The 12,000-nt window shown below is 39.3% G+C and overlaps 1 long non-coding RNA gene across 1 annotated transcript in view; it reads right to left on the bottom strand.

Moving 5' to 3' along the window:
• Positions 1–5,204, bottom strand: part of LOC135475412 (uncharacterized) — a 34,625-nt gene extending 29,421 nt beyond the window's left edge. The window contains exon 1 of the long non-coding RNA XR_010445045.1: positions 5,063–5,204. This is a non-coding gene — a long non-coding RNA (uncharacterized LOC135475412). The remainder of the gene's footprint in view (positions 1–5,062) is intronic.
• Between the last annotated feature and the right edge of the window lie 6,796 nt (positions 5,205–12,000).

The raw sequence follows: 12,000 nt of genomic DNA, 5'->3' as shown, positions 1-12,000 counted from the left end.
ACAAACACATCTCCGTCCATGACAACAGTATCCGTCGGTATCAGTGGCCAGTTGTTCACAAGGGTATTAAATTTTAAACTAGGCTTAAATCATCTTATCAAGCACTAATAAATTCTGCCGTGATTTTTATCACCGAAATCACAGAGTTCCTGAACGGTTTCTAGAACTATATTAACTGGAATTAATTTACAGACATTGGCTTGTCGTCAATTCGTAACTCAATACGTCAAGTTTATTGAACGCGTGATCTAATTTTCATTTGTTCCTCGTTCACTCGTTGCGTACGCCGTGTGTTCTCTATATATCTGCCGACAGACATATATGTTCACGCAGTGTTTCCTTTCATGACAGGCCAGTAATTCGAACCTTCATTCGTGTGCTGTTCTTCAGGCTCCTTAGCGTATATGCATGTACGCTGAGCTTGAGTTTCTTGAGATTCGGCAGTTCTGATAGACACGTAAACGTGACCACCGTCGTAAAAGTATTATAGTCATTAGGGGCTACGTAAAATATCAGTCTGACACACAGCTGAATTTATGATTCCAAAAAAATAATAATAAGATGACCGTAACATTTTATGGAATTGAGATGAAAACTTGTATGTATGTTTCATCAAAAGATTTTGCCACTTTACAGATGGTTTGGAACCAGCATCATGGCTTGCATAACTTATTGTCATTCACAAAAAGCACAAAACGCCTACACAAGCTCACCAATGCTGTTTTGGTAGCTCATATTTGTTAATAGTATGGTATCCAAAGGGACCGCATTCAAGCTTGCAGCAGATTTACGCTTCAATTTTGAACATGGAAACTTTTAGTACGTCTATGGTAACCTGGTAATATTGAGTTTCCTGATCAATAAACAGGCATTGTTGGGAATGGTGCAACACGACGTAATTTATTGTGAAGTTATTAGAGTTTAAATTAGTAATTCATCGTATATTAAGGCTCAGGCTGCTATGCATGCTGAGAGAATTTTGCACTTGCTCAGTTTTAACCCTAAAACCGCAGATCGATTTTTGTATTCTGACGTATTAATTAAGCATTAGAGAGGAGACGGACTGTTAGCTGTTGAGGCTTTATGTCAAAGGGAGAGTTATCAATTAGATGCTATTACCCTTAGATGAATCACTTGAAATGATGACGTATGGAAATATATGACATAGCCTTGTACGGAATAAGAGAGGAAAATAGAGAGAGGATGGACGGATTATTGACAACAGTCCATAAATCAACGGGAGACATGCGGTTTTTTTTCTCGCACTTATTGGCAGGAGAGTATTATGCACCAGCGGTTGCAATTCTTATCTAAACATCTGTGTGGCTTTGAAATAGAGCCTGCGATGATACCATTACCTTCTGTTTTCACAGAATAGAGTATTTAATATTCATTGCATTAACTGAGAAATAAGCTTTACCCGTACATAATATAGAGGAACATTTTCAAATCCCGGTCTTGGTGTTGACATGTATACAAGGGAGAATGTAGATAGTGCTTGGTAAGTGCGTCTGTGCGGTAATCGAAGATCCTGTATATGTTATTTGCCAGTTTAACAACATACACAGAATTCGTGCTTAGGCACTTCCTTTCTGTTTTGGAACACCAATTGATTACTGGTTTGTGGTCAGCATTGTGGCATTTGTGGCATTAGCATTGAACACCTTACGTATGACGGATGTCGTACAGCCACAGAGCACCTGCAGTCTAGCGTTCGCAGCAGAAATGAAGTAGCAATAATGGCTGCACTGATATAGCTGCACTGATGTAGCTGTACCACCTGCACTTTAATAAGCAAAACAAGATTTAAATTGCGGCGTATCTGACATTCTTCCTCACCCTTTTGTCCAATTCCAAATTGTGATTTGTATTGCATTCTGTTATAGCATATGGTACATTGCTGTATGCCATATTAGTCTGGTAATGCCACGACAAGGTTAGTTTGTTAAAACGTATGTACCGAATACAAGGGTTCATATAATGACGATACATTACCCATGGAAATTGGTACAAATCGAAAACACAGATTTACTCCCTTATTACCTTATTACCATAAAATATAAATCAAGCAAATGCCATAGGATATGTGGTGCTGGTTCAGGAAGTATTAGAGTAATAATTCCTGGCATTTTCAGAAGAATTGCGAACAGACACTCAACCAAGCCGCCAAGGAATGGTATGATGTCTTGCCCTATGCATGAAGTAAGATTATGTCACCCCTACCCTCCCTCCTCCACTCCTCCCACCAACACAAACCTATTGCAATCCCCCCCAAAATATGAAAAGACGAGTCTAGCGTAAAACCCACGGCATATTTGCGGAATACGGTTGTTCGTCCACGAAACCCTTCCAACAGATGTGAAAATCGCTTAATACGTAACAGTTTTAAATGAGGTGAGTCTTTTGTTTGGTGCTATGGCTGATCCTTTTGTCTCTTGCTTTAAGAAGAAACCAATTATACAAGAGCTCATTGTCATCCCTGGGGGTTTGAGAACTTCTGCACACAGATGATATATTTCAGCTTATTAAGGATTAATTGTTTCCCCACCCACACCTAGATTCTAGAGAAGCCCAATATCAGTCTAGGCATACATGTACGCAGCGGCACCAGAGCCGAGGAGAATGCTCCTGAGCTGAAGCCAGTACTAACCTACTCCTTCAGAAGGAGTATTTTCCGTTCACCTCTGTTTTCTTACACCAAGAGGCTACTTATACTAATGGCTTTTCGACGCCACACTCTCGGCCGCGACGATGCTAAGCCTGGGCCCGGGGAACAACGGTTGGCTACGCACAGAGCTTAGAGATACATATATAGCTTGAATATTATCCACGCGCGTTGCAAAGTATGTCTTTATGGAGATTTATTTCTTAACTACGCTCAAGACATTCGATGTCTTTAAAAGGAATTCTCTGCAATATGCTACTGCTATATGAAGTCTCAACACTGTGAGTAGAAAAAAAAAGAATTTACTTTTTATTCATTTTACACTTGCATTTACTGGCGAAAAGGCAAGTAGTCTTTACCGAACCGAAGCACCTGCGATCACTTATTGCCACCAAGGCTTCCAAAACAATGGCAGCGAACGAATCCAAGAATCGGGGTTTGAACCCGCACTTCGTATAGGGGTGGACACTCCTTACAACTGAGTCCGCTTACCAAACATCCTTATAGTCATAGCAGTTGGAGAACGGTTACATGCTTGTTCAGTATTACGATGTAGGAAATATGAATCAAAAGACAATATCACGTAGTTGATCATGTTGATATACGACATTCTTCCCCAAACTGTTCAAGTACTATGGGAAATCACAGACAGTTTACAAGTTCTTTTATAATTCGAACATTTTTCTCCCCTAAACATATTTCCATTTTTAACTACAAACAAAAATAGTCGCATGCCACATTACAATGTCAATGACTTCAACGTGAATAGACAGCTGATGACTTTGTTTGGTAGAGTACTGGATCTACTTTAGAACAATTCCGTTACTTACCTGTGTACTTGAACGACTACACTTGGCCTTAATGGCATCCTAATGACCCAGGAGTCATTAGGGTCTCACCAATGCGGTCCCTGTGAGTTCAAGTCCAGCTCATGCTGGCTTGCTCTCCGGCCGTACGTGGAAGGTTTGACAGCAACCTGCGGATGGTCGTGGGTTTCTCCTGGGCTCTGCCCGGCTTCCACCCACCATAATGCCGCCGTCGTATAAGTGAAATATTCTTGAGTACGGCGTAAAACACTAATCAAATAAATCGTAATATTATGTCGTCATCATTCATATAGGTGAATATAATTGCAAAACAGTAAACCGATAAAATATGAATACCATTATGACGTAGCATTGCCAGTAGACATATACTTCGGCAGCTGGGTTTCCATACATCCTAGAACTTTGGGCGGATTAAGCCAAGCGGAATCGTTATTGAAAGGGAGCCTTTAAGGATAATTCAGGGTACCCGAATGAGTACTGTGCAAAACATCAATCAAGTATATAAATTAATAGCAAGCGTTTTTGTTCCTTTTCGTAGACTAGCATTTCGATCGACTTATACAGAAAGTTCACCATGCGGTTATTGACGAACGTGTACTGGAGAGCGCTACAACCTAATCTGAGTTATTTCCCACTTCATACAATTTAATTTCCCAGGACCGTTATGATTTTTGTGATAACAGAAGGGTTATCTCTCATACAGGTCGTGATTGTAGGATATAATACAACCAATTTTGTACACCTTGATCGTCTGCAGCGCATTGTGTCATCCATAATCATCAGACGGGTACATGTCTACGTGACTATCGCTTCAAATATTTATTAAAATACTTTCAAAAATACATACGGTGAAACATGTGAGACATCAAGTCCCATGAGTTGGTCACGTTTTTTTCAAACTATATGCAAGTAAATATATGCAAAATTGAACTAAAATATGTAGCCGAAAATTTTATTGTATTACGCACACTTTCACGTTTTATTTTATATACCAATTCTCGAATAAAGAACACATGGAAACAGTTTATACAGGGACGGCCAAATACTACTTGTACTATCTTATTAATGTTTCATCTTACTTCTTAATTTTTGTGTGTATCTGATGAATTTTCCCAATTTCATTGTAAAGTCAATAAAGGCACTAAGAAAAAGAAAAAATAACAGTTCTTCGACTTATTATCAACTACATCACTTTGGATGAAATAGGATATTATGTGTTATGCTCCAATTGGAGAGCTGGGATCTTAATCTTAAGACATATTAAAGATCAGGATAAATTTCGATATTACTTCGGATAAATGACATTGACCTTGCCTTTCACTAGTTTGGTCGCAAATGTAAAAGTCGTAAATTTAACGCAAGATCGCAGTATGGTAAAATAGGAAGACGTCTTTAGTATTTGTCCTTTGTTATTTCATAAAAAGTTACATTTGGACTAATGATCCTAGCGATATATATCCAAACGCATACGTTTTTAAGTGAACAATAGTCTTTTGACAACGTACAGTGCGCGACACAAGTGCGTCTAGAACTTGCAGTCTATTAGTAGAGAGTACATGCTCTAACCTACCTTAAGGACAGGCGTTGATGCCTAGTCTGTCGAAGACAGTTAAGATCCCAAGGAATTGGAGCGACAGGTAAGACAGTCAGAAAGAGATGAATGGCCCCCTTTATCGACGAAAGAGTTACTGCCACGAGCCTGGGGTTTAACAATTCATTCCCGTCCGTGTGATGCGATCTCTATAGGATTGTTAAGAAGCACGGAGTCCACTTGAAGAAGCTCTTGTGCCAATCCTCACGGCTCTTCGCTCACTCACGATCACGGAGATCTTGTATGCGTCAGAAAGTCGGAGGAGACGTTTGGCGGTCCATATAAATTTGCCGAGCAATGATCAGTCAGACTTGGATGGTGTTGTGTATACGTGAATATCGAGTCTCACAGCGAAGTCTCGTTTTCTAAAGCTGTCAGACACAGCTCAGGCCGCGCGGCATGTACTCGCATCGCCCTTTTTCATCTCAGGGGAGGAAAGCCTGTTGGAATTGAAAGGACAAGGTGTTAATCCCAGTTTTCCTTTACCGCTTCGGAGTGAACATGTCCCGTCTGAGTTGCAGTGCTGATCGACCGTTTTAGAAACTGCCTTGCTACACTTTCTAAAAAAATGAACATTTTCGACGTGAAACTTGGACACGGTGTGGAGCGCGGCGAGAATCGTACCTTTCTCGAGAACTAACCGTCTCCGAATGGAGTACGGTCGCTTTTGATGTTCAACCAGTCCGCCTACAGAGTGGCGACCACGTGACCACGGTGTCTTGTGGGAGCTGGTGTCATCGGTCGGGATAGCCGATCGAGGCAGCCGGCGGTAACAGTGAAGCAATCGATCTTTGTGTTCGTTACTTGTCTAACCCAGGCTTGACTGACACACAGAGTTCGTCAATACTTCGCTCCTTCAGAAACGAAACAAGACTTGCTCTCTTTATTCCACCTATACAGGATACATACACATGCCCGTTAAATGACGAAGGCATGCCCTAAAGCATCTTTTCTTCACGCACCGGAATCGTAAGGAAAAGGTAGAACCTATAAAACTCGAGAGTTTACTGACTGCCCAGTCAAGGAGTTTCTATATTTGAGTCAGTCTTTATAGGTGTGAAACACGTAAATACTTCCAGCACACCTGATCACATCCTTCAACACCTGTGGATATAAAGGAAGTCCGGTTTAAATTTTTGACCTCTAAGCCATTCGATTATAGCGTTCTTCAGTCGTCATAAATAGACCAAGTATCCACAAGGATACAGAATGTGATTAACGAGGTAACGCGGGATATTCCGGGATTAATTTCAGTACTCGGTCTTCAAATTGCACAGTCAGAATAGACCTGTGATCTTGGCACCGTGAGGCCAATGTTTGTTCAGATTATTTATTTAACTTTTTATTTGTTTTGATTGGTATTTCACGGCTCAGAAGTATACCACTTACGCAATTACACATAGCAGATAAACCGATGGGCCAGTCCTTCGAATGTCTATTATCTAATACAGGTATTAAGTCATATTTTATATTTAAAATATTAGCCAAACTCAGCAGCCAGTTCTCCAAAGTCAAAGTACAACAGCAGCAGTTTTATTTTTAATGTAATGTAATTTTTTGTTCAGGCTAAGAACAAAACTGAAGATTTGGCTTCAATCTGGTTATTAAGTGTTAAACCCGTTTAGAACAACGGGGCCTAGATCTCAGTAAAACCGTCTAGTTGTGGATTTGAACTTGCGACCTGAGCAGATGACATTCAGCTTGTATTTTCTTTTCTTTATTTGCATTTGCTTGAGAAGAGAAATTACTAAAACCAAATGTTTGACAAAATTGTAAAATTTTAAAACCAGCATGTTTTAAGTATGAGGGAAGTATCCACAGCTTAACGTAAAGCCGTGGACACACTTTTGTGTGTATTTTGACTTTTTGGTTCGAACAGGCGTATTTTATAAATTTCTAAAAATCCACCTCGCGAGCTAGAGCATATTTCGCAGGCTATCTTATTCGCCCCGAAATTCGCTTGTATCAAACATGTCAGATACTAGCGAAAAAATACTCCGGCGATTTCACTCCGTCCGCTCCAGCGAATTTAGGCGATCGAGACGATCGAGCTGACCAATCAAACCACACGGAATCGTGCTGAACTGTGAAATTTTGTTTGTGTCACATGGTTTACCAGGTCATATAACATATACTACTGACCACGATCAACGGAAAAATCGGCCTAGTGTGTCGGCAACCATGCTGGGAATATCTTCAGCGAATTTCACGGGTGATTAACTTCGTCCCAACAAGCGAAAAAAATCCGACTTGTGTGTCCACGGCTTAAAGCGGCGATGTCACATGACAAAGGGATGTCTTTCCACTGTTATTAAGCTGTGTAGAACTCAAATATGCGAGCCCTTGCTGAAGAGTACATGGTACATCAGATACATGGCACTGCAGCACTTGGCCATCATACGTCATGGTTTATTCGTCACAACGGGAATTTGCGATAGTTAACGATGCTATATATACCTTTCACTATTCACAAAACTTTCTCACTAGTTCCCTCGCTGCTATGCTTATTAACTCCTTCAAATCCTAGTTAAAAAGGTCATGATCAAAATGAGCTTACAATTAGGCGATTTACCAACGCTTACATGTACGTGTAAAACAAAATGCATGTAAATTGTCTTCCAGGCAATTCTCTGGTCTACGACAAACCGAATAATACATGTGTAAATATATGTATGTGCTAAAATATCTACAAAGATTCCAGTCTATTGTCTAGTGTACGACAAACCGAATAATACACTTGTAAATATATGTATGTGCTAAAATATCTACAAAGATTCCAGGCTATTGTCTAGTGTACGACAAACCGAATAATACACTTGTAAATATATACATGTGCTACAATATTCACAAATATTCGATGTTTTGATCAGAGTATTCATATTTCTTTATTTAATTTATCTGTAACGCCGTAATCGAGTATGTTTCGCTTATATAATGTCAGCCATGTCAATAACCTGTGGAAACACAAGATCTCGCGTAGACAACCGATCTTTGGTAAGTTATACACCAACTAACTGTTCTACTGTTGATGTTCATGTACAGATATGCACACCATGTAAGAGGAAGACGAAAGATCTTCAGCGAAAGTTCGCTGTGCTAATGCCCTCATGAGCGTCTCCGACCGATGGTTGTCACCCAGGCCATTACAGTGCTCTACGAGCAATGAAATAATTTCCTTGTCCAAGGCCGGGTTTGAACCCGTAAATTCTTGCTTTTTTGTATTCTCAACGTTTTATTTTGCTTTGTCTAGTATACATGTAATTGCGCATTTGAGCCAACGAAAACTACGCCATGTCTAATTACCTATAGATTGATGGTAACATTTAAAAACATTTTTCTGTTCTCTGGAAAGTAGATCATATTTCTTAATTGCCAATAGGTTACCTTGGGAAAATCGAACATGCCTAAAATACCAAGGTCACACGCGGGAGTTTGAATGTATTCGTGTCACTTCGAAAAGACATCATTAATGTAAGGAAAAGACACATTGAAAAAAAGAAAAAGGCGTGTTTCATTTATTGTGAAAAAGTTCATTTTTTCCTATCATTTTAATTTAAATTTCTTTTAGCAAAACGATTTCGAAATGTACCATGTTTGGATTCCTTCGTCGCATAGAAAGAAAGCTTTTTTCTCTCATGGTCTAAATTTTAATGACATATCAGTGGAGTTATTTAACAGCATTCGAACAAGTGCTTATTTAAACGAAGTGTTTCTTACTGAAACACTTCGGCCAGTATAGACGTCTTGTAACAGGCGTGACTCATTTTCTTTTCTTGTAATGTTTTACGTCAATGCAGCCCTCATTCTAGAAGTGTCCCAGTATTTAGGTCGTTAAAACAAGGCATCAGCTAAACATTTAGTAAGGACATTGGAATTGAAATGAAACCTAAATGTGGGGTATTTTGATATCTTGGATATGCCACATCAGAGCCTTGTGGACACATGATGAAGCTGAAGATGCAAAATCAGACACACTAGAAACCTAACTAAGTATTATGCTAGCAAACTTCATCTTGATTTGTGATTCTTTTTCTTAATATGAAATCTAAGACATTTGATGCGGATCAGGGCCCTTTCCTGCGATACAACAGAACATCATTGTAATTAATTGTAATTACAGTTGCAACACTGTTAGACTTATGTTCCCACGGAATAGTTATCATGAACTTATGACTGGTTTGTGGAGTAGGACCCGAGACTAAATTGCAATATTACCTTAAAGTCTCCTAGAATGCCGTTCTTTTAGTCCACATATTCTTTGTTTTACTTAAATGTGTCTAAAATAATTTAATAAATATTGTTCATGCTGTCAATTGGTTGATTTGTCTTTTAATGCTGTGCTCAAGACATATACTTTACACTTTGATCGGAATCTGAGGAAAACGGAGCGCCCAGAGTAAACCATAGGTCCTTTGTACATAGCTGACGAATTTTTTCCGCTTATGGAACACACAGGTGTATTTTTTTACTCTTCTGGGCTGTGATTGTAGAAGGCACAATCTCCATCGAAGAACCCTCAATCGTTTTGCAAGCACTAGCGACCACTTGTCCTCGCTGAAGCCCTGGGGATAGTAGAAAGGTTTGGTTTTCAGAGCCTGATCCTTTAAACTGAATTATAGTCTCTAGATACTTTCTCTATAGAAAAAGGACCATCAACTGTGGTAATTTATGGAAGTTTTTAGATTGTCTTATCCTGCTATCTGAGTTATCTATATGACGAGTCCACAGACACACGCTAGGTTGTATTAGGTCGTAGGTTCGAATCTGACTCGTGCTACCTTATCAAAAGTACATGTCGTCTTCCATTTTCCTTTAAACTGGATAGTTTTATGGAAAATGAAAAATTATTTGTGGCCTAACATATATATAACGTATCAGTGGAGTCATTTGCTATATTTTTTGCTTTATCATAAAGGTTATATTACCTTCTCTGATATGAGCACAAAATAGCGGCATGAAAATTGCGGCTGACCATATATGTAGATTAAAAAGACAATTTTATTTATTTTAAAGATGGTATATTTGAAAAAAAAAGCGTCTTGTAACGCCGTAAACTCATACAAAAAAGTCATTCTTTCGGTGAGTGACCCAAATAAATAATAGAAGAGAGCATTTTGTACACCGATGTGTTGGTGGCGCCGTCTATATGTCTAATATACCAATTTCATTAGGATGCGTTGCTCGGCAACACGAGTGTACTGACTAACGGCGTTTTTTTCTGGGTCAGACCTATAATTACAGGCCCATGTGCGCTGTTATTTCCAAATGCTTTAACGGCACGTCAATATTCTGAATCTGAACAAGATCCAACACGTGTCAGGGTAAAACCACGCGGGACATTCTCTCTTACTGTAAATACAGAAAAGGGTAATTTCACGCAGTTTACCTGAGATATAAGCTTTCGGACTAATAAAGATGTTTTTTTATGCGAATGTGTGTGTTTTGTTTTTTACACCAGGATGAAAAGTAGGTGATTTCAGCGGGTATGAAACAGCATGGACTGTAAACTACGATTTCGTTTGTGTTCATGGTTAAGTTTTTACATCTGTGTCGCACCGAGAAGCCATCGCGCCTAATTACGAGGCCTCTGCTGCCGTAATTGTTCCTTAGCGACGGCGTTTTTGCTTTCTTTCAAATGACGGATTGACATGACCCTGAAACAGCGACATGTCTGACGTTAAAAAAAGAATAAACAAGGAAATACAATTACCGGAATGGGGTTTAAGCTGCGCAGGCACGAACGTCTGTCGTTATGTATAATCCATGAAAAGATAAATCAAACCGGAGTAATTTAGGTAGAAATAGCGAAGTGGACACTAGAAGATGGTAACAGTGAACTTAAAGGATATATTCCGACAGGCTGTAATTACTGCACTTACGACCAACAAATGTCTGGTGCTTGGATTAATCTACTTTTGCATTTTTACATCACACTGTATTTCATGTTCAATACTACGATTAAATATCAAAGGCAAACTATGTTTTTAGGAACAAAACTTTAACAATTAGAACGATCACAGCAGGTTGCTTATTTCTTTGGGGTTTGACTAAGTTCTTAACACTGGCTTTGTTCTTTATACAACAGTGGAAAGGTCTATAAATGGATGAAACCGAGTCCTGAAAAAGTGACTGCAGACCGTCAGGTACTTGACAAACTTTCTTACATAAGGCCTCATCCATTCCAAGGGCGGTTGTTTTCAAACACATTGGGCACGTGGCACGATTGATCAGGGTACCAATCGACACTATAGCCAGAACGCCGCTTTATCTGTATTTGTCTTAGAGGGGTCATCAATCGTATAGAGTATCCTCAAAACCATTGTGTATACAAGTGCCAAATACTGTACTACTACGAACACACGATTTCACCAGCAGCAAAGTTTGTAATTCCATAACTGACGAATAATAATCAATAGCACTCAAATTTGTTTCATAATACATCTGTTATAATTTATGGTGAAACGTTGCTCGGGCGCCTTGAAGTCTATGTACAGACGTTCAAGGGTCCCACTTTACATATAGCACACACTATATTATACCTTACTGTTTTATGTTTGACACATTTGACATTATATTGCATCCCATAATGTCATTTGGCAACTTTTTTACCCACCTTTGATAACATTTTGAAATAATGTTAGGCGTTCCCGGTCCCGAAGGTATAGATTGACATGTCAGCGACCGCGAACTAATGTTAGGTCGGTCCTGCTTTCAGCTCATAACTCAAACGGAGGAAGTGAATTACTATGTCACATCAAAAAAATCGATTACATTCGATTACATGATTGGTGTTGTTAGTGTCTTTGTACAGTGGAATGTTCACCAATTCTTCTATCAACGAGTGTGCGAGGCAAGATGCAGGCAACTTCTTTCACTCTCTCCAGCAGGCGATAATTGCAGGCTCAAATATGCGAGCC

Source organism: Liolophura sinensis, chromosome 9 (genome assembly GCF_032854445.1).
Source record: "Liolophura sinensis isolate JHLJ2023 chromosome 9, CUHK_Ljap_v2, whole genome shotgun sequence".
NCBI classification, from domain to species: domain Eukaryota; kingdom Metazoa; phylum Mollusca; class Polyplacophora; order Chitonida; family Chitonidae; genus Liolophura; species Liolophura sinensis.
Note: the sequence above shows the minus strand (reverse complement) of the source record. Positions and strands in the feature narration are given on the sequence as shown.